Source organism: Schistocerca americana, chromosome 1 (genome assembly GCF_021461395.2).
Source record: "Schistocerca americana isolate TAMUIC-IGC-003095 chromosome 1, iqSchAmer2.1, whole genome shotgun sequence".
Lineage (NCBI taxonomy): Eukaryota > Metazoa > Arthropoda > Insecta > Orthoptera > Acrididae > Schistocerca > Schistocerca americana.
In genome coordinates, this window is record NC_060119.1 from 1,212,067,179 (window position 1) to 1,212,090,392 (window position 23,214).

The following is a 23,214-nucleotide window of genomic DNA, read 5'->3' on the forward strand; positions in this document are numbered from 1 at the left end:
GTCCTGGGGAGCGATTGATGGTTCCTGCCCGGATCGCATCGCCGACTTCATCATCAGTCACCTCTGACATCAAGTCAATCGCCGCACCTCCTGGGACACCACCGAAGTTGAGCTGTGAGACTTCCTCGATCAACTCTGGGGTATGTGGAATTGCGGCGTAGAGCTGCTGGTAGTGGGCGTGAAGCACATTCCCTATTACAGATTGTGTTACGTAGCGACACTCTTCTTGGTCTGTTAGGACGTGAATCAATTTTCGGCGTCGATTTTGGCGTTCTTCGATGATATGGTACGTGTTCATGAGGCATGCGATCAGCAGTACGAGATCGTACTCTCGCTCCTTCCAAATGCCTCCGCATGAGATTGGAGATTTGTGCCTTAGCATGGTTCATCCTTGTATGGCACTCAGGGGAGGCTGGCATCGTGCAGCATTCTCGCAGGATCCTGCAGTAAAAGTCCATAGTGCTCTTCCTCCAGGCTACAACATCTTTGCCATACCGGATCAAAGTTTTTCGAAGAGCAGATTTTGTACACTGGATCCGCCAGGATATGGTAGACGGATACGTGGGACGGCGTCTATTACATGTGATCCAAGTGTCTTCTATTAGAAGTCGACAGTCAGGTGAATTAAGAAGTGTTCAGTTTCCATAAACCACGTCCGTGCCATACTGCCTGTCCGGTGAGAACAACATCACAGAAGTAAGCCTCATGATCTGAGAAAGCAATAGGCCAGATTTCAGCATGTCGAGTATGTTGAATTAGGGATCTCGAGATATAGATGCGATCCAGTCGGCTAGAGGAGTGCGCAGTGTAGTACGTAAAGCCCACAAGATCACCGTGAACATGTCTCCACGTGTCGACAAATTGTAGCCGCGTGACGACTGTTTCCAGAGCTGCGCATGGTGAGTGACGCGGCAATTGATCCTGAGGTCGCTGGGTGCAGTTGAAGTCTCCACCCATGACCCAGTCATTGTGTGGTCCCATAAAAAGGGGTGTAACTTCATTTGCGAAGAAGGCATTGCGTTCACGACGGTAGCTGGAGCCCGACGGCGCATAAATGTTGACGATGCGTACACCAAAGAGAGTAAGAGCCATACCTCTGCCGTTGGGGAGGTATAGGACATCTTCGGCAGGAAGACCTTCTCGTAAGATGATGGCAACACCACTACCGGTGTCCGAAGCGGGAGAAAGATGCGCCGTGAAGCCACGTGGTGGTGAAAAATCGGCGACATGCACTTCCTGGAAAAGCGCAATATCTATGTTCGCATCATAAATCATATCGCGGAGCAGCGCTAGTTTGTGGGGCGTAATAATGATCGCTAGGTTAATCGTTGCGACACGACAACGCTGGTGTTGCAGTCCCACAGGCACAGGTGGGGCTCCTTCTTCAGGAGCGAGAGGTCGTCAGTCTTTCCGGTCCGCTGAAGAGGCTGCTATTGTGGAGAGTTTGCGGGCGCGGGCGCAACCGATGGGGGCGCCCCATCATCAGCACTGTCCACCCCAGTCCCTTCGATCTCCACGTCGTCTGCCCAGGAGACTGATACTGCCGTAGGGCATCGGCTCTGCACATCATCCACGTGGAGAGGAGATGTAGTTTTCGGCTCAGAGGATAGGCTCTCTTCAACGTCGAGCTGTAGGGGCGACGGCGCCAGCAAGGAGGGGTGTTCGTTGCCAGTGGTCGCCTATGGCAGATCGTTCGCATCAGACTTTTGGTCATCAAAGAGCGGTTTGTCGTCCATCTTCGGGTCTGCATCCCAGGTATCCATCCGTAGAATGGATTCATCGGGGGGTGTACGGCTACGTTTCATCCTCTTTCGTGTCGACCCTTGTTTTCGAACATGTCGTTCAGAGTCTGATTGCGGGTGGCTTTCGTCTGACTCCGGACCAGTCTGAAGGAAAGCAGAAGTAGGTACCACTCCCGAATCAACGACCATCTCAGTAGCAGTTTCAGTCACAGTGCCGCGAAGATTCGGCAGGTCAGGATCTGGCTTCTGTGGCATCTCAATCTCAGTAGCGGTTGCATCTACCTGATCAGACGACGTCAACGGAGCAGGAAGACGCTGTGTAGAGGTGCTACCTTCCTGGGCAACCTTGGCATATGTGACAGGGATCTGAGTGATCACCGCTGGGGACGCTTCTTCGCCGACCGTCGTCTGGATCAGGCGGTGTCGCATGCAGGCGGATCTGACGTGGCCTTCTTGTCCACAACCCGCACATGTTCGGGGTTCGCCGTCGTACACGACAATGGCTCGCACCCCGCCAATTGTCAGGTATGATGGTATATGTTTTTTTCAGTTCAATTTTGACCTGACGCACACCATTAAGGACATGGTAGGTCGTCAAGGTTTGCCATTTTTCCTCTACGTAACCGATGACGTTACCGTATGGTTGTAACGCAGAGACAACTTCGTCCTTCAGCACTTCAAAAGGTAGTTCAAACACCCTAATCGTGCGTTGACCGTACTCCGCGAGTTCAAGTGTTACATCTCCGAAGTGACTATCAGAGTATTTGAACTTAAGTCCATTGGCATGGCGGCGAATAACATCTTCACACACCTCGGTGTTTGTCATTTTAACATAAACGACACTACTCATGATCGAAAAATGGATTCCGATAACGTGGTTAGGATCTAAACGTACTTCTTCACGTATGAACGTTTCAACTTCATGTGCACGTGGTCGCGCATGTTCAGCTGGGAAGGAAACTTTAAGGGTCGTACTGCGGTAAGCGCTCGACATGTTGTTCACGGTGGACGGACACAAGCCTTAAAGCTACGACGCGGAAGTAAACAACGCCTGCAGCGGCAAGCTACGACGCGGAAGTAAACAACGCCTGCAGCGGAACACTGGCTGGCGCGCGGGGCCGTCCGCACACTGCCACGGCTGAGAGCCGACTGCCAACTGAGCCACCGAAGCACGACTCACGTCCGGTACTCACAGCTTTACTTCTGCCAGTACCTCGTCTCCTACCTTCCAAACTTTACAGAAGCTCTCCTGCGAACATGTATGCCACTGAATTGTTGACCGAACTACGGTTATCAGCGTTTCCGGTACGATAGTCGCACAGGACGTCTCGATGGTTTCTCGTAACTTGTTCAATGTTGCTGGCATCTGTTGATGAACTTGAAACGTCCCCTTAGAAAAATTATACATGACTGTGCTTAAACTGACACACAATACTTTTAGCGCAACGCAATCTGACTTTCAATAATCCCTACAAAAGAATGGCCCTGACTAACAATAACCTATACCTTTCATGAATCACTTACCTCACAAAAATCTTCGTTACTCGAACTACTGCAATACAGCGAGTGCCACTACTGCCAGCTAAATAAAAGATTCAAACTACTGAAGGCACTAACTACTGAGAGGCATAGTTAGCAAATGAAAGATCTTGATAGCGAACAAACAATGTATTTACCTTAATAGTGTTCAAAAGTCATAATATATACAGCAGTTCATGACATCCAGTCTTACAAATGTACTGTCTCTGATGGACACACGTACAGATCATCCGCTCTCAAAACTCCGCCATTTCTCTCCCCACATCCACCACTGGTGGCGGCTCACCTCCAACTGCGCAACGCTAGGCACTGTTAACAGCCAGCTGCCCAACACTACAATAGCAAACAACAATGCAAACCAGCCACAGACTGCACACAGCACAGCCAGTGATTTTCATACAGAGTGCTACGTGGCGTCACTAAAATAAAAACCTAAACAGCCTACTTACAAACTCCCTCTTTGAAAGTTCCCCATAAGAAGACGTCAGGAGGTGTAAGGACTGGAGACGGCGGTGGGTACTCAACAGGTCCTCTTCAACCTATCCATCGTCCAGGTAGATTTTCATCCAAGTAGGCTCTAACGTCTCTGTATTAGTGAGGTGGAGCGCCATCTTGTTTCAGGTAAAATATTTCATTTTCAAACACTTTTGAATGGCAAGTAAAATTAGTGTTCGCAGCATATGAAGATACACCTCACCATCCATCGATCCCGGTCGTCCTCGTTCATAGCGTCCACCGATCCTGGAATAAACACTTTCCACTTTGCAGCCCTAGAAATTCGCCGTACGCTTGATCGACTTAACCCGCTTTCACGTGCACCCTGCTTCATAGATTTTCGGTGTGGCCTAGTAAAATGTTGTAAGACAGCAGCGCTGGAAGCTGGCTTTATTGACAGTTTCTGTCCGCCAGACTTTTCCTTATGCACATCTTCCTGAACATTACCGTCGGTTCCAAGTTTATCCCGAATACGATAAATTGTTGTACCTGTTGGCGGCTGAGTTTCGTACACATTACGCCACTGCTGTTGTACCTCCATCATGTTTTCGTACTTCCAGTACCACTTCAGTCCGGCCTTGCGTTGCTCAAACGACAGTCTTACTTCATTCATCGCTGCACTGTCATCTGGTGGAAAAGCAGTCCAGTCGGCCGGTTGGCCTGGAGCAGCAAGCAAGCCCCTGTCGCAGGGGTCGGGCTGGAGCCGCTGGTGGCGTGCACGCGCGGTTGGAGTGTGAGGTGCTGCTTGCAAATGCTACAGAGTTCGTCGCCCACCGATCTTGGACATGAAAGTAGTCCATCCTTCTCCATTTCCATTGTGAACTGAACGTTTGGATGGCAAGAGTTCAGATGTAGCAGGAATTCATCTAACTTCTCCCTACAATGGGGCCAGATGACAAAGGTCTCATCCACATCCACATCCACATACCTTAACTTACTATCGAGCCTCAACTGTTTACATTTCTTATTTTGATCCTGGTTGTCGCTTTTGGGACATTCCTGCGAGCAAAAACATGTGTGTATTTAAGTCAGCTAAGATTCCAGCCATCTTCCTATGGAATTTAACTTAATTTATTCCCTGTTATTGAAGTTCACCAGTGATATCTTCTGCCTTGTGGCCGTTGGCGTTCCGGTTACCTGCCCTGGTCGTTGACGTAATTTTCGGAGGTGTGTTTTCCTCGTCATGTTGTTGCTGTCCAGCGTCGCGTGTAGTTTGAGAGCTGAGGTGTTGTTCGTCGTTGTGGGCGCCAATATTCTGTGTGTCCTTGTATTTAAATCTTGTGGTCATTTTGCTGGTTGCGTCGAACAGAACTGATTTGGTTGATTGGTCGGTCGGCTGTCTGTTGGTTGGGTTGCCTTCAGAGTAAGAGATTGTTGGTCGGGCTGCCTGTCTCGCCTAAATAAAAGAGGAGGAGGAGGAGATTAGTGTTTAGCGTCCCGTCGACAATGAGGTCATTAGAGACGGAGCGCAAGCTCGGGTGAGGAAAGGATGGGGAAGGAAATCGGCCGTGCCCTTTCACAGGAACCACCCCGGCATTTGCCTGAAGCGATTTAGGGAAATCACGGAAAACCTAAATCAGGATGGCCGGAGACGGGATTGAACCGTCGTCCTCCCGAATGCGAGTCCAGTGTGCTAACCACTGCGCCACCTCGCTCGGTTCTCGCCTAAATAGGGGTTAGTGTTACAATTGCAGGCCGACCCTTGCAACTTCTGAGCACCGTTCCGTGTCTGTTACATAGTGACTTCCCCGTTTGAGTTTTAGTTACTTGGTTGATGTGTGGCCTTCAGCTGTGTTTTAATATCTCATCCTAGAGAAAACAGAATATGACACAAAGGTGCAACAACTTCTGGAGGATCCTGCATACACGTCATTAGGAAGCGACCCTAGAGAGAAAGTGCACAAAAGAGCATGGCTCTGTTGAAGGAGACAGGCCTGCCTGAACAAGTTGTCAAGAAGCTGCGTCCCAAAGCGCCAGCACCACCTAGACCGTATGGACTCCCCGAGGTTTACAATGACGAAGTTCGTCTGCGACCTATTGTCAGCAATATTGGCGTAGCAACTTACCCTACTACGAAATACCTGAAGAAGATGTTGACACCACATGTGGGTAAATGTGCACACCACATCCGGAACTCAGAGGATTTCCTGCAACGGCTAAGCCAGCAACACATCACAGACACAGACATCATGGTTAGTTTCGATGTGGTGTCTCTATTCACATGGGTACCACTGAAGGAGTCACTTGAGCTTATTGGAGAAAACTTCGATGGGGCTCTCCTTGACCTATTCAGGCATGTACTGACCTCGACGTACTTCCTATATGGGGGTCCATTTTACGAACAAAGAGAAGGGGTGGCGATGGGCAGCCTTCTGTCACCAGTGGTGGCCAACTTCTTATGGAAAGGTTTGAAGAGGAGGCACTCTCTTCAGCCTCATATCAACCAAAGTGCTTTTTTAGGTATGTGGATGATACCTTTGTCATCTGGCCCCATTGTAGGGAGAAGTTAGATGAATTCCTGCTACATCTGAACTCTTGCCATCCAAACGTTCAGTTCACAATGGAAATGGAGAAGGATGGACTACTTTCATTCTTGGATGTTCTAGTGAAGAGAAAGGCAGATGGCACGTTTGGTCACAGTGTGTACTGAAGCCTAAGCACACTGACTTATACCTACAAGCCAGCAGTTGCCACCATCCAGCACAGAAGAATGGAGTGCTCAAAACACTGGTCCACAGAGCACAAACTCAGTCAGATCCTGATAGTTTGGCCACAGAAACCGAACACTTACGATCAGTGTTCAGTAGGAACCGGTACTCCTCTAGAGATATCCAGAAGGCACTTCAATCAGCCAAAGGATCCAGTAGAAGAACCAGAAGAGGTAAAGAAGATGGCATACCTGACATGCGCCGGACCTATCTCTGCCAAAATCAGCAGGATTCTCCAGAAATATGACATCAAGGGCATATTTTGGCCGCCCACCAAAATTGGCGCTATGCTGGGGAATGTAAATCATGACCTGGGGTATGCATACCATGCCAGTGTGGGATGTCATACATCGGCCGGACCACCAGAACTGAGGACATCAGGTGTAAAAAACACCAGAGACACACCAGACTCAGATAGGCAACTAAATCAGCCATAGCAGAGCATTGTCTGGAACTTGGTCATTCAATGGATTACAGTGACACCAAGATTGTGACACAGACCTCAATATTTTGGGACAGTGTCATTAAAGAAGCCATTGAGATCAAGGTCACAGACAATCTAATCAACCGTGACTCGGGTTACCAAATGAGCACTGCCTGGAATCCAGTGCTTGAGCTTGTGAAAACTCAACGCAGGACACTCCGGGATTCTACAAGAAATAGAAGTGGAGACCGAGAGAGCCGTGAGACAAGGTGTCGGACATTAGAGACCATATCTGACACACCCCAGAGCATGAACTCGACTTCAGAAGACGGCCAGGCCGGGCGCGGACGGTGGTCGGAACACTGGCGACCAGAGAGGGCCAATGTAGCCGCGTCTGGCGGGTGCGGACCGCAGAAGGAACACACGACGCGGCGCGGACCGATTATGGAGCGCCCAGCACGAAAAAGAAGTGGAAATCATAGTAACAGTCATGAGACAAAGTACCCAACATCTCAGATCGGGTCTGACACACCTCAGATGACGACCACAACCGTTGAGGACGGCCAAAACGGGCGCGGACGGCAGTCGGAAAATCCGCGACTGGAGGGGTCCATTGAAGCCGAGTATGAAGGGCGCAGACCACAGAGGGAACACTCGACTCGGCGCGAACCGATTAGGGAACGCCCAGCTCCTTCCAGGCATAGATATTGGACTCGATCGACCCAAGGACCAGTCTCAGGTAGCACCTGAAGAAGACAGCGAGGCACGCTGTTGAAATATCGTGCGAGAACGACGCGAACATACGGCTGGATTCCCGAATATCCAAGATGTCAACAGATCGCCGGGAAAGCATGAAGAATTACTATATGTAAGTGATTAATTATGTATGTTACAAATTTTTCCAAGTTATCTTCCACAACATTACTGCTACGAAAGACAATAATAATAATAATAACACACTGCAATATTATTTTTGATATTTCTTCGTTGTTCCTTGACTAATCTTTTGCGCTGACTACAGACCTGTTAGTTTTCCTCTATCATGTACAGCTTTTTTGAGAAATTAAGTAAACTTGTTTTTAATTTAAGCCTCCATTCTACAGGGAGAAATTTTATTAAAAATAAATGAAAGCCTCAGTTTCACAGAGAGAAATTTTATTGCAAGTAAGGGAAATTTTGTTTTAATGAGACATGTCGTATCCATTTCGCTGTTGGATGGGAAACTTTAATTAATTATCGACATATTGTACTGCCGTGAGATTACATAGTATATTGTGCTATTAAATGTAGTTTTGCTGTTTCTCAGAAATGAGTTTCCGCAAGTGTTTGAATAACCTAAATATTCTGCTACGTTGTGGTAATTACGTAATTGCTAAGCAAAGACAGGACATTAATAATTTCGTGAATAATATCTACTACGCGTACTTTGGTAGAAGGCTTGCAGATCTCGACAAAAGCTGGACACTGCACAAGGTACGCAGTGAATCTGTTGAAGGACTGAGACTGTGGAAAAATGGAATGAGGAACGCAGAGCCTTTTGCAATTCCCATAGATTGGAAGGAGCCGCAAAATCATGTATATCATATTTATTTTTGTAATGTTAAATTTGAAGATCACAAACGAAAAAGTAAGGATGGAAAATATACTAAAATTTCTTCAGCCTTACCATTAGTTAAGCACAGTCTCTCCCCACTCCAATTCCACTTATCGTTCTTGAGTATTTGCAGCAGGAGAGCAGCTCAGAAAGTGAGTGCGATGACGGTGGTGAATATAAGCCTGAAGAATATTCTGCACCAAAATTATTTATTCAAAACAAACTAAACAATTTCACGCCTGATTTGACTATCAAAGAAGTTGGGTCGAGACTGGAGGCAGAACGTCTTCTACTGCCACGAGTATAATTTTCCTCGTACAGGAATAGAGAAAAGAAATTTATAAAATTCTTCAAGGAAAAAGACGATATGGTTTTCTGTTGTGGTATTGAGGGTTTATTGAATTTCTTTACTGTCACATATGATCCCAAGTCAGTGGAGGTTGTTTATAGACCCGTCAAAACTTACCCGTTTCATTCCTTGTCAGAAAGAACTCGATTCAGTGAAGCCAGTGAAAGGAAATTAAATTGCCATACATGTGTTGTGTTTTTGAAATGATTACTAGTATTTTTAAGTCTGCTCTAAAGCAGTGCGTGACGATTCTATGCAAAGTTACAAAATAAATAATTTCTTTTTAATACAGTTAAAGTAATTCCCTGTTAGAAAAAAATATTATTTTACCTACAAGTTCAGACGTGACTTCAACAAAAATCTGACATTATTCAGAAAATCCAAGATCAGAATTGAAAATGCTTTAACCCTTGAGCACTAAAGGGGAAAAATGTAACACTGCTGCTAAACCATCGTAAATTTTACAACTCTAAATGTTATTCAAAGGAAGTCTTAATTTATAGGTTATGAACTAGTCATTTACTTTTATTAGATCTGCAATGATACCAAATTAAGTAGAAAATTTCCTGTTTCAGGCCCAACTGCAATCGTAAATTTCACGAGGTTTTAGTAATCTACGGTTAAATATCACCTTACAGACATAAAACATTGTTAAAAAAGTTGTAAAATGCAACGTAGTCTTCCTTACGTGTCTTTAGAAAATTTAGGAAAATATGGTTACCATAATTTTGTGGCATTTACAATCTTTACTTTTACTGAAGACCATAACAACAACATTTTAAGAATAAGATAACACTTCATTATTTGTTTATTCAAAGCTAAGAAGCAAACACTTTTATGATCTCGGTAAATGTGCACCGAGTGATCTGGTTGTCTACCAATGGGAGGCCACCGCGTTGAGACCATAGATTTACTTCAAACTCTGTACACCTTTAGCAGAACATTAAAACAACAATGTGCAAATGGGAAGCTGCGCTACTCTGGAAATTCCGAGAAACTTTAGCCACCGCGTTAGCTCAGTGTGTTCAGTCAGAAGGTTAGCTGCCATCTGTAATTTAAAAAAATGAGTCAACGGCTTCAGACTGAACATGGACGGGTGTCCTGGCACATCCGCACTGAAAAAATGCAGCGAACAACATCGAACAAAATGAGAACAAAAGAAAAAGGAAGAAAAGAATACAGAAGTGGTTAGCGTTTTAGCATTGTGTCATTGTATTTGAATACTTACCATTTTTAATTTAATTTAATTATTAGAAGAAAAATATTTGCCACTTAGACAAGTAATGAAGAGACGCATAGTGTTTTCCTGAAAATGTATGCCTGTCGTGATTTGTGACTGCATGCAACCTGACAACTTAACCGAACCTACTCTGCACCTCGACACTTCGAGCTGCAGACACAGAGCCAGGCCATGTTTGGTAGTTAACCCGCGTAGTGACGAGACGTTGCTAAAGTAGCAAGGTGCAAATTCTTTGAATGTCATGGAATTTACATTTGTACTACAAAATTGAGGGTTTGAGCGGGAGTCGAACCGGCGCTTCACACACTTTCGTCTTACGAAGCTCAAACGTGACTACTATGCACTCGAACGTCCTGCACATACGAATAGATACATCAGTTACATAATAAACGCGTAAAACGTCGCTTGCAATTTCTCAGAATTGCAAGAGTAGTACACCTTATTGCTTGAAAATTATGTTGTAATATCACAAATTGAGTCCGCCTTGATGCAAACACCGTGTTGTTTGTTTATTTCTTTATTATCCCAAACTAGTTTCGGCGACAAATATCACCATCATCAGTGGTTATTTTTAAAATCTAAAACATTCAGAAAATGGTATGGTTGTACAAACACAGTAAAACATAATTACATTTTTACAAATCGTCTTTTGAAATACAGTTTTATATTGATACTTTTATAGTACTTTATTTATTGTATGCTACAGCATGTTTTAAGCTATTATTGGCGCTGTTTGTGACATATTTTCTATGCTCTTTTTCTGTTGCCGTCTTTTTATACTTAGCTAACATCATGTCATCCGCAACCATGTGAGCGGCTGTTAGTAAACAAATACTCAAAGGTGAACTTCGTACGTCAGCAGTATATACTTGGGGTTGTGGTAGTGTTTGTGGAAACCAGTTATTTTGTTGTGTATTTAGCTGTTGCTTAGCTATTCGCGTGCTCACGTTCGTTGGATGGTATGTGGTTGCTTTTTACACAGAAAAACAAAACTTTTGCACTTTGTTTCTGATCCATAATCTTACGCCATCTTGCTGTTCGCGTGTATCTCGAGTGGCGTATCGCAAGTGGTGAGAAAGGCTGTGAAAAACTTTAGCGCGAATTACGACGACTTCTGTTCATTATTTATGTCTCTGTGTGTGATGGGGAGGTGGTTCTTTTGCGTGTGTGTGCTTTCTGTTCTGTGTCCTTGGTCAGTTCTCTCGGAGCGGTAAAGAGTGTGTTGTTACAGAGAGTTGTGTTTTCATTTATTACATTTTTCCCTTCGACTATTGCCTATTATATGTGGTCATTTTCTTCTATCGTTAGTTGTCGGCATAGGCTGTTGCTGTTTCTCAGAATGCGTAAATCGTTTTCGATATTAGTTGGGTTAAGGTTTCTGTTCATTAGATGTTCTGCGAAAGTTGAATGTGTACTGTCACTTCTTACTGCTCTCATGTGCTCTGTGTACCTCGTTCGGAAATTTCTGCTTGTTTGTCCTATGTAGTGGGCCTGTCAAGAGTTGCAAGTGAGTTGATATATTCCAGCGTTGCTGAATTTGTCTGAGGTTTTTCTGACTGGTCTTAGTCTTTTCTGAACTGTATTGTTTGTTCTGAATGTTACTGGAATCCCTTGCTTTTTTAAGATTTTTCCTATTCAGTGTGATATTTTGTTATTGTATGTTAGTGTGTACCCACTCTCTCTTTCTTCTGAAGCGCTGTGGTCTGCTGTGTTGCCTGCGTGTGCTGCATGTTTCCGTTTTACTTTGTTGCTGTAAGATTATGGATCAGAAACAAAGTGCAAAAGTTTTGTTTTTCTGTGTGAAAAGCAGCCACACACCATCCAACGAACGTGAGTACACGAATAGCTAAGCAACAGCTAAATACATAACAAAATAACTGGTTTCCTCAAACACTACCACAACCCCAAGTATATACTGCTGACATACTAAGTTCACCTTTGAGTATTTGTTTACTAACAGCCGCTCACATGGTTGCAGATGACATGATGTTCGCTAAGAATAAAAAGACGGCAACAGAAAAAGAGCACAGAAAATATGTCACAAACAGCACCTATAATAGCTTAAAACATGCTGTAGCATACAATAAATAAGGTAGTACAATAGTATCAATATAAAACTATATTTCAAAAGACGATTTGTAAAAATGTAATTACGTTTTATTGTGTTTGTACAACCATACCATTTTCTGAATGTTTTAGATTTTTAAAAAAACCACTGATGATGGTGATATTTGTCGCCGAAACTAGTTTGGCATAATAAAGAAATAAACAAATAACACGGCATCAAGGCGGACTCAGTTTGTGATATTACTATTTTTCTACGCAAACACGGACCAAATGGAAAAGGTTTCCAAGGTAATGGTATTGAAAATTATGTTGTTTTAATGGGCTATCAAAAGTGTACAAAGTTTGATGTAAATCCGTGATCCCAACGTGGTGGCCTCCCCTTGAAGATGAACCCAGTAATGCGAGTATTTGTGTGTATCGAGTATCCCCGTTGTTTGTATGTATCGATAAGTACAATACATCATAAACACGAGCCCTTGATCGGTTCCATTGCAAACAGGAGCGGTCCTGTCACTCTTCCCCGGGTGTTCTGTGTGCCCACACTGCAGAGCAGCTGGCGCGGTCGGTGCGAGCTTACAGGTGTGCCGAGCTGCTAGTGTGTCAGGCGGCGAAGGCAGTCCGCAGGGGCAGATGTCGGCTGCCCGCGCAGATCGCCGGCCCGATAGGATAACCCGCAGCAACCCGCACAGCATCTGCGCCCCTGCGTGCTGAATAATGCCGACCGGCCGGCTGGCCTGCCCGGTGAATAAACAACGCGCACACTGGTCCGCTGGGGCCCGCCACAGACCTCCACCCCCCCCCCCCCCTGCTCCTCTTTTTGTGTTGCTGCGCCTCGTTTGCTCTTGAATTATTGATACCCGTCGCCGCGACACGTGGTTATTTTATCGAACCGGCAGGCTATTTTGTTATCCTGATAGCGACATCATCTCATTTTTCTCCCGCGCCGCTACCAAAAAAGGGGGAGCAAAAAGAGGGAGCGGGTGGGTGAGAGGGAAATCGGGCAGCGCGGGGCAAAAGGGGTAGCGACGGTGTAAAAAAAAAACAGGCTCGCTAAAATGACGCAGGTTGAAAGCTCCGGCTTTTACGTCCGTTTTGTGCCGGCAAGTGTGAATGGAGGTCTTCAAGGGTAGCAGAAAAAAAAGCACTGTGTTTGTGGTTAGGGATAGCTTCGTCGTTTATTACTGTAGCTGTGATAAAGAGACGGAATACAGAGCGATTTTTCTCTGAGTGAAACGTAAAGCGCTAAAATTTAGTCAACTGCAAAAGTTCGCTGTGTAACTTTACTTAAATGCCTAACAATTAATTTGTTTTTTCAGTGTGTCCGCCTTAAGCAAAACACAATTTCGATATTTCCTTTTACTTCCGAAACATGTTTCGCTGTAGTTTCGGCATCATCAGTGGTATTTTATTACCTTTCTTGTTACCAGATGCTGTGGTTTTCCTGCGCTAACATGTTTTTAATGTAGTTGTTTCCTTTCATAGTTTGCCATCTTTTTATTTCTCCATTATCTTCGGCATGAAGACCTGCAGTAAGTAGCTTTCAGTATCACTGTTTGCAAACTGTTCCGGATGGCGTAGTGTTGTTTATTGAAACTGCCCTTAACTGGGCTGTTAGCCGACCTTAGTGGCCGAGCGGTTCTAGGCGCTACAGTCAGGAACCTCGCGACCGCTACTGTTGCAGGTTCGAATCCTGCCTCGGGAATGGATGTGTGTGATGTCCTTAGGTTAGTTAGGTATAAGTAGTCCTAAGTTCTAGGGGACCAGCCGGCCGGAGTGGCCGAGTGGTTAAAGGCGCTACAGTCTGGAACCGCACGACCGCTACGGTCGCAGGTTCGAATCCTGCCTCGGGCATGGATGTGTGTGATTTCCTTAGGTTAGTTAGGTTTAAGTAGTTCTAAGTTCTAGGGGACTTATGACCACAGCAGTTGAGTCCCATAGTGCTCAGAGCCATTTGAACCATTTTTCTAGGGGACTGATGACCTCAGCAGTTAAGTCCCATAGTGCTCAGAGCCATTTGAACCATTATTGAATTGGGCTGTTAGATTGCCTCGCCTTCTCCCTTCAGGCATAGTCACGCCTCCATCATGTGGCTTTTAAGTTCATTTGTTGATTTTTCACTACTGGAGAGTTTTTATATTTCTCTGTCCAAACATTGGTTTATTCCCTATAGTTCTCCTCGAAGGTCTTAGTTCAACGTTTTTTAGGTCCAGTGCTTATGTACTTTACACTGTCTATCCCTGCTTCCCACTGGAATTTTTGATCTTTCGTTTTGTAACCATCCAATTTAGGCGGTTCTGGCAATTCGAACCTCGACCGAACATTGAGAATCGCATTTTTAACGATCCAGTGTTAAATTAGTTATGTAAATATCTGCTCCTCTGTCTTTCTGGTTAACTTCCATATTTTGACCAACATTATAACTGTGGTGTCACCGCCAGACACCACACTTGCTAGGTGGTAGCTTAAATCGGCCGCGGTCCATGTAGTACATGTCGGACCCGCGTGTCGCCACTGTGATCGCAGACCTAGCGCCACCACCAAGGCAGGTCTCGTGATACGAGAGTGGACTCGCCCCAGTTGTACGAGAACCTAGCTACAGCCCAGTTGTACGAGAACCTAGCTATCGCCCAGTTGTATGAGAACCTAGCTACCGACCAGAAATACGAAGCCTTTCTCTCTCATTAGCCGAGAGACAGAATAGCCATCAGCTAAGTTAATGGCTACAACTAGCAAGGCGCCATTTGTATCAGTGCCTATAGCTTACGAGTATTCAAGAGAGATGTATTCCAAGGACTAATAAAAAGATAAGTAATAAGCATCTACATACTTTTCTTCTTATTCATTTATAAGTTCTCATGTTCCAGACTTCACGCCCGTTTGCTTTAGCCGTGCGTGCCCTATCGGCTACAGCGTTAGTTTAGAGTTCATTTTCAGCCATCTCCACTTCACGGTGTCGGCCCAGCTACCGACACAACATATATTGGCGACGAGCAAAAGAGTTTGTATTAATTCGTTTACAACATTGGCGACGATTTAAAGTGTTCTGATTGCTTACATTTAATTGTGTCATGGCTTCGCCACATTCTCCAGATGTACTGTCCGAATTTTATCGCTTGCAGAATCAGCAGACGCAGGCGTTACTGGATGCCCTTGGACAGCTCGTCCAGGGTCAACGTACCATTCAAACCGATGCGGCCGCCGCCGCTTCTTCGCTACCGCTGCCACTAAACGCTGTTGCACCTCCCTTTCGACCATACGTGGCAGCCGATGAGACCTGGCACGAGTGGTCTCGCCAGTTCAACTTTCACCTCGCTGCCTACAGAATTCAAGGTAATGAGCGGCAGCCGTTTTTGCTTTCTTGTGTCGGTGTGTCCACATACCGTGTGATAGTGAAATTGTTTCCCCGACGCGACGTAGCAACTTTGTCCTACGAGGAAATTTTGTCTGCATTAGATGCCTATTTCAAAGAAACAGTTAATGTGGTTGCAAAACGGTATACGTTCTTTCGTAAAAAACGTACGGCCGGTCAAACTAATAGGGAGTGGGTAGCAACATTGCAAGGACTTACTAGGGACTGTGCCTTTGAATGTGACTGTGGTCTTTCTTATTCAGATACAATGGTGCGTGATGCAACTGCACAGAACGTTTCTGATGTTCGCATACGGGAGCAAATTTTGAAACTAGTTAATCCCTCCCTTCAACAAGTGATAGACATATTGGATAGACAGGACACACTTGACTGTGCTCAGGAATCTTTTGAAACTTCGCCAGCCATGTGTAACATTAACCGGCCCGCTGGACGCGCTGCGCGGCCCGGTAACCGGGCCTTGCGCACGTCGACACAGCGACCGCCGCGTGCTAAGCCAGGTGTGCCGCGCCAGCCCACAAATGCAGTGAAATCATGCCCGCGGTGTGCTACTAGACATTCGCGTGAACATTGCCCGTCACGCCAAGCTATTTGCTTTTTCTGCAATAAGAAAGGACATGTTCAAAGTGTTTGCCAGAAAAAGCTCAGATCAGACAATCACAATCATTCCAGGCCCTTTGCTTCGCGCCGGAATCGAACCCAGGACACTCAGGCTCGTGGACCTTCGCCTATGAACATTCATGTTGTTAATTCCACTTCGTCCAGTGACACTTTCTCTAACAGTAAATGTGTTCGTCCCACAAAAACTGTGCGTCGACGTCGCCGGAAATCACGTCAATTAGCAAGTGATTCTGTACCAGTGTCTGTTCCAATTGCACAAAACAGTCGCTCTTGTCGTCAGCAGGACAATAAACTTTTTGTGGACTTAGACTTTGAAGGCAAAGTGATACCATTCCAGCTCGATACCGGAGCTGCAGTTTCGTTGCTCAATCATGACACGTACAAACAACTGGGCAAACCTCCGTTGCGTTCCGCAAATGTTAAGCTAACTACATATTCCGGGCAGAAAATTCCTGTGTTAGGACAGTGCAGCCTTCTTGCAACATACAAGGGACAAACAAAACTTGTGTCATTTTACGTTCTTCGTTCTTCTTCTGCAGTGAACTTGTTTGGTCTAGACTTGTTTCAGTTGTTTAACATGTCTATTGTAAATCAGGTCCTATCAGTGAATCAGACTGTGCCTACAGACAGTGTTTCTCGGCTGTGTGACGAATTTGCAGACATTTTTGCACCGGGCTTAGGTTGCGCTAAAAACTATGAAGCACATTTAGAACTGAAGGTAAACGCGCAACCGAAATTTTTCAGGGCGCGCAATGTTCCCCACGCATTGCGTGATGAGGTCGCAAGAACGTTACACGATCTCGAATCACAGGGTGTAATTGAACGTGTGCAAGCTTCTCTCTGGGCCTCACCCTTAGTAATTTTGCCAAAACCTTCCGGAAAATTGAGACTTTGCGTGGACTTCAAGGCCACAGTGAATCCACAGCTAGTGACTGCTACTTTTCCTTTGCCCCGCCCGGAAGATCTTTTTGCTAAACTGTGCCCGGGAAAATATTTTTCAAAGTTGGACCTAGCCGATGCGTACTTGCAAATACCGGTGGACGACGAATCCCAGCGCGTATTGGTGGTTAATACGCATCTTGGATTGTACCGCTTCAAAAGACTGCCATTCGGGTGTGCCTCCGCCCCTGCCTTGTTTCAGCAATATTTACAAACTATTTGTGCGTCGGTCCCTACTGCAGCAAACTATCTGGCCGATATAGTGATCTCCGGACAGACAGAAGAAGATCATCTTGCGAACTTACGAACATTATTTCAGGTCTTGCGGCAAAATGGTCTTCGCTTGAGGAGGGACAAATGTGTGTTTTTTGCTCGTGACTTACCATACCTGGGACATGTCATTAATGCCCAAGGCATACATCCGAGTCCAGAGCACCTCCGTGCCATACAAGAATTGCCTTCCCCTCAAAATGTGAAACAGCTACAGAGTGTGTTGGGTAAAATTAATTATTATCATCGCTTTCTGCGCAATGCCTCTTCTATTTCAGCTCCGCTTCATCGCTTACGCCGTAAAGGTGTTCCGTTCGTCTGGACAACGGAATGTGAACGCGCCTTTCGCCAGTTGAAATCGGCGTTGCTTTCTAATACTTGCCTTACGCCATTCGATCCCCAGAAACCCCTTTTGTTGATGGTAGATGCATCGGATTTCGGGATCGGTGCTGTGCTTGCGCACAAAGTTGGCTCCCATGATCGCCCTATTGCCTTTGCGTCCAAATTGCTCCCGTCTGCGCAAAGAAATTATTCACAGATAGAGAAAGAAGCTTTGGCTCTCGTGTTTGGTGTTACTAAGTTCCATGATTTCTTGTATGGTCGTCACTTTACCATCATCACAGACCACAAACCTTTGACTTCGCTTTTTCATCCGACCAAGCCTGTACCTCCACGTACAGCGCAGAAATTCATTCGCTGGTCTATTTTCCTCTCGCAGTACCGCTACGATATCTTGTATCGGTCCACTGCTAAGCACGGAAACGCCGATGCGTTGTCCCGTTTGCCTGTTGCTGAGGATAAAGCATTCGATTCTTCCGAACTTGCTTGCATGTTCATTGATTCGGAAACCGAGGAAGTGGTCGAATCGTTTCCGATTGATTTTCGTCGTGTCGCTACAGCCACAGCTGCTGACCCTGTCCTTGCTACTGTTTTACGTTTTGTTGCTACGCAAAGTCTCGGATCGCGGATCCGTTGGTTCGCCAATTTTTTGCTCACAAGGAGAGACTTTTTGTTCGACGTGGTGTTTTGTTGTTGCGTTCTGATAATGATCAGTCCAGAGTCGTGGTCCCACGTTCGTTACAGTCCTCTGTTTTACGGCTTCTTCACCAAGGACATTGGGGTATAGTGCGAACGAAACAACTTGCTCGTCAGCACTGTACTTGGTTCGGAATCGATGCTGCGATTACGAATATGTGTTCCTCGTGTCCGGCGTGTGCCGAACAACAGTCCGCACGCCGCGGAAAGTCTTTGCATGGCCAAAAGCCACTTCCCCTTGGCAACGCTTGCACATTGATTTTGCTGGTCCATTCTGGAATGCTCGATGGTTGGTTCTGGTCGATGCCTTCAGTAATTTTCCTTTTGTTGTCCGGATGTCTTCCACGACGTCCTCCGCCACCATCCAAGCGTTGTCTGCTATCTTTTGCATTGAAGGTCTTCCGCAGACTATTGTTTCCGACAATGGCCCACAATTCATGTCCGCAGAATTTCAGTCATTCTGCCAGGCCAATGGTATTCAACATCTGACATCCGCGCCGTTTTCGCCTCAGTCCAACGGTGCCGCTGAACGATTGGTCCGGACTTTCAAGTCACAGATGTTGAAATTGAAAGAGTCGCATTCTCGGGAGGACGCATTGTTGCTCTTTTTGTCTTCGTATCGCTCTCAGCCCCGAGATGGTCGCTCGCCGGCTGAGTTGCTCCACGGTCGTCCTCATCGCACCTTGATGTCTTTGCTGCATCCGCCGCATCAGGTTCCTGTGCAGCGGCAGACTCCTGCTTTTGCTCCAGGCGACGTTGTATTTTATCGCAACTATCGAGGTTCACGGCGTTGGCTCGCAGAGCGCATTCTTCGCTGCCTCGGCCGCGCGATGTATTTGGTTTTGGGGGCCTCTGGTGAGGTGCGTCGGCATCTCAATCAGCTGCGCCTCTGTCGTCGCTCGGGTTCTGCCGCTCCCCGTCTGCTTTCAGCGACGGTGCCGTCCGGTCAGCGCCCTGGGGACCCATCTACTGGCTCGCCTCATCCCCAGGTGTTACCGACAATGCCTTCCATTTTGCCCCATGGCGACGCGCCGCCGCCGCCGCAGCAGCAGCAGCAGCCGCCGCCGCCGCCGCTTGTTCTCCCGCCGGCGCCGCCCGCGTTCGACGCTTCGTTGCAGCCGCCAAGCGCCTCCCAGGGTCACGCGCCGCCGATCGCTTCCCGTGACCAGCTGTCCTCCGCCATGGAACTCCCGCCCGCTCCGGACCACATGACGTCATCGCGCGTCGGCTACCCCGACGCAATGGAAATCGACCCTTCGGTCCCTCCTGTCTCATTACGGGCGCATACACCACATGTTGACGTGCACCCTGGACTAGTTTTTCAGGCGTTTCCTAGCTCCCCTCGGACCGCATGGCCGGGTGCGGGTGGCCCAGCCTCGCCTGTTGTTAGGCTCCCCACCTCATCGCATACGTCAACATGTGGTCCTCCCCACGGCGGGCGGAAGCCTTATCACACGACCGTTCGCCGATTTGCGGGGGAGGAATGTGGTGTCACCGCCAGACACCACACTTGCTAGGTGGTAGCTTAAATCGGCCGCGGTCCATGTAGTACATGTCGGACCCGCGTGTCGCCACTGTGATCGCAGACCTAGCGCCACCACCAAGGCAGGTCTCGTGATACGAGAGTTGACTCGCCCCAGTTGTACGAGAACCTAGCTACAGCCCAGTTGTACGAGAACCTAGCTATAGCCCAGTTGTATGAGAACCTAGCTACCGACCAGAAATACGAAGCCTTTCTCTCTCATTAGCCGAGAGACAGAATAGCCATCAGCTAAGTTAATGGCTACAACTAGCAAGGCGCCATTTGTATCAGTGCCTATAGCTTACGAGTATTCAAGAGAGATGTATTCCAAGGACTAATAAAAAGATAAGTAATAAGCATCTACATACTTTTCTTCTTATTCATTTATAAGTTCTCATGTTCCAGACTTCACGCCCGTTTGCTTTAGCCGTGCGTGCCCTATCGGCTACAGCGTTAGTTTAGAGTTCATTTTCAGCCATCTCCACTTCACGGTGTCGGCCCAGCTACCGACACAACAATAACTTCTAATTCGTATTATATTTTTTCATGGGTTATTGACCTGAAGATGCATCATCGCGAAACCGGTGTGCATTATCCTGTAATAAAGCAACTACGAACAGCTAATGATCTGAAATCGTTGCTGCTGGCAGAACTGTGTTCAGGGACAAACTGTAACACCAGTACTTACAGTGCAACCGAAAATACTCCGTAAGGAAAAGTACTGCTCGTGGTCGTACAAACCACATGCATATCTTGTAGCAAAAAAAACCATTAAATGAGACGAACAGTCATGAGAAACTAATTATTGGTGGCTAATAAGTAAAGGCACGTGGTTTTATGCTGACGCAAAGGGAAATTTTAATGTAACGAATAAAACAATGCTGATGCGTTTTTTAACGGCAAGCACTGATGCACAAGCACTTTCGTTACAGTATATGCATCCCTAAATGGGTGACTGGAAACCGTGTTAGATGTTACACAAAAGCCATGGGGAATCCAGATAATGTTATTTATTTCACATATTTTTCATTTCTTTGGACTTTTTTTTAGGAAATACTCTCTCTGAAGCTACCTTATGTGCAGATACGGCAAAACAGTACTGAACCACTTTGGACAATTCGTTGCACACAACACTACAATTCACGTACTGGTGCAATTTGTAAGCAATGCTTTTCCCTACCGAAGTGGTAGAGTTCATCATGTTCCTAAAGCACTTATTTCATCAAACAGTGCAGAGTCAAAAAATCACCATTTACAATATTCACATCTCTTAAAAATAACACGTTTTGCACCGCTTGTCACTGTGGCTCTATTTCCATAATTAACCACTGAAATACAGATATAGCAATATATATTGTGTCATCCATGTATTAATATATTTGTCATAGTGTAAAACGTGTACATTTCACTTTAACTAAATTTCAGTCATCACGTTTAGTAATAATTTCCTTCACTTTTAAAGGAAATAACGTTCAGTTTTGTAATAAATTTTAAGATGCATTTTGGATTAACTTTGGCATCCTGAATCCTATAACGATACACTGTATTCGTTACAATACGCTAGTTGGTCCATAAAACATCATATGTAGGCCCAGTGTAGACGTTGTTGTGGAGTTTCTTTTCTAAGCCGTGTGTTCTCAAAAGCGTACAAAGAGTGAAGAGGCACGCTGCTATAAACTTGAAGCAGGGCAAAGACCAGCTAGAGAGCAAACAAATCATAGCACAATACATTTTCAAAACAATTCCTAAAAGTGCGATAAATTTCCCGGATGATTGTTGCCAGAGCCAGGATTCAAAATAAATTGAAGTGACAAATAGAAGCCAGAATTCAAAATAAATTCAAGTGATGAACAGAAAATAATTTTCTGTTGTATACTGAAAACAAACGGTTTTGCAGAAAATTCGAAAACTGTGTGTGGGGGAGGGGGGTCTGGGATGGCCCTCGGTAAAAACTGATAACACGGTAAACCTATATAAGCAGCTTCTTAATAGTTGTGGGAATGAAAACTAGACTGATTGCAACGAAGGCTCACAGATGTCAGAAACGCAACTGGATTTTGTCATCCACGTTGGCTTGTGTCTCTGAACCTAACCCGAAGGAATGCTGTGTTCCATTATAATTTAACCAAGCATGCGACAGGAGAATTTACTCTGCGTGAATGAGCCTCTGAAACAATACGACCTGCAAGAAAAGTGAACGAAACACGCATGAGAAACGTGATTTAAGTCAAGAGCATTTAGTGATTTCTGCCAAATATGTGCAGCAACATGACGGGCTCTCGCAAGGCGAAGTTCCACAGCTCCGCTAGACACACCACGCGGAACTACTCAAAAGGGAACTCCCCATCGCACACCCATGAGATGGGTGCCCCATTCGATAGCCCGTCTAAAGTTGAACACACATCGAGCACGAAAACTAGAAGTGTAGAGAACTGTAAAAAAAAGAAGCAAAATATAAAAAGTGAACTGTCCAGGTTCAATATGTGAAAGATCGAGCGACACAGCAGAACAAAGGAGTTGTGATTGTGTGGTTATGGTGTTGGACTGCAAGCGAAAGATACGTGTTGAGAACTCCCTCGAGTCCACTTCTTGTTTCCTTCCCAAATTTATAAACTATCCGTCCGATCACTGACATGCTTGTTCTTCTTCTGTAGTCTTGGCGATTGTCATTGTACTGTGTATTGTGTATTAAACTGGGGAACTAGAAACGACGGAGAGGCTTCGTACCGTCGTAGCCTTCAGTGGTTCACAACCCCACAACACGCCACAGCAGTCCACCCACCCCACCGCCGCCCCACACCGAACCCAGGGCTACTGTGCGGTTCGGACCCCTGGGAACGTCTCATGCCAGACGAGTGTAACCCCAAATGATTGCGTGGTAGAATAATTATGGTGTACGCGCCGGCCGGTGTGGCTGAGCGGTTCTAAGCGCTTTAGCCTGGAACTGCGCGACCGCTATGGTCGCAGGTTCGAATCCTGCCTCGGGCATGGATGTGTGTGATGTCCTTAGATTAGTTAGGTTTAAGTAGTTCTAAGTTCTAGGTGACTGATGACCTCAGATGTTAAGTCCCATAGTGCTCAGAGCCATTTGAACCATTTTTATGGTGTACGCGTACGTGGAAACGGTGTTTGCAATCACCGACACAGTGTAACTGAGGCATAATAAAGGGAACCAGCCCGCATTCGCCGTGGTAGATGGAAAACCACGTTAAAAACCATCCACAGGCTGGCCGGCACACCGGACCTCGACACTAATCCGCTGGGCGGATTCGAGCCGAGAAAAGGCACGCCTTCCCGCTCGG

The 23,214-nt window shown here is 46.1% G+C and overlaps 1 non-coding gene across 1 annotated transcript; it reads left to right on the forward strand.

The window, feature by feature from the left end:
- Positions 1-22,816: 22,816 nt before the first annotated feature.
- On the forward strand, positions 22,817-22,900 carry Trnas-gga. The gene is given in 2 exon segments: positions 22,817-22,856; positions 22,866-22,900. It is a non-coding gene; the product is annotated as a tRNA-Ser (tRNA).
- The last annotated feature ends 314 nt before the right edge of the window (positions 22,901-23,214 follow it).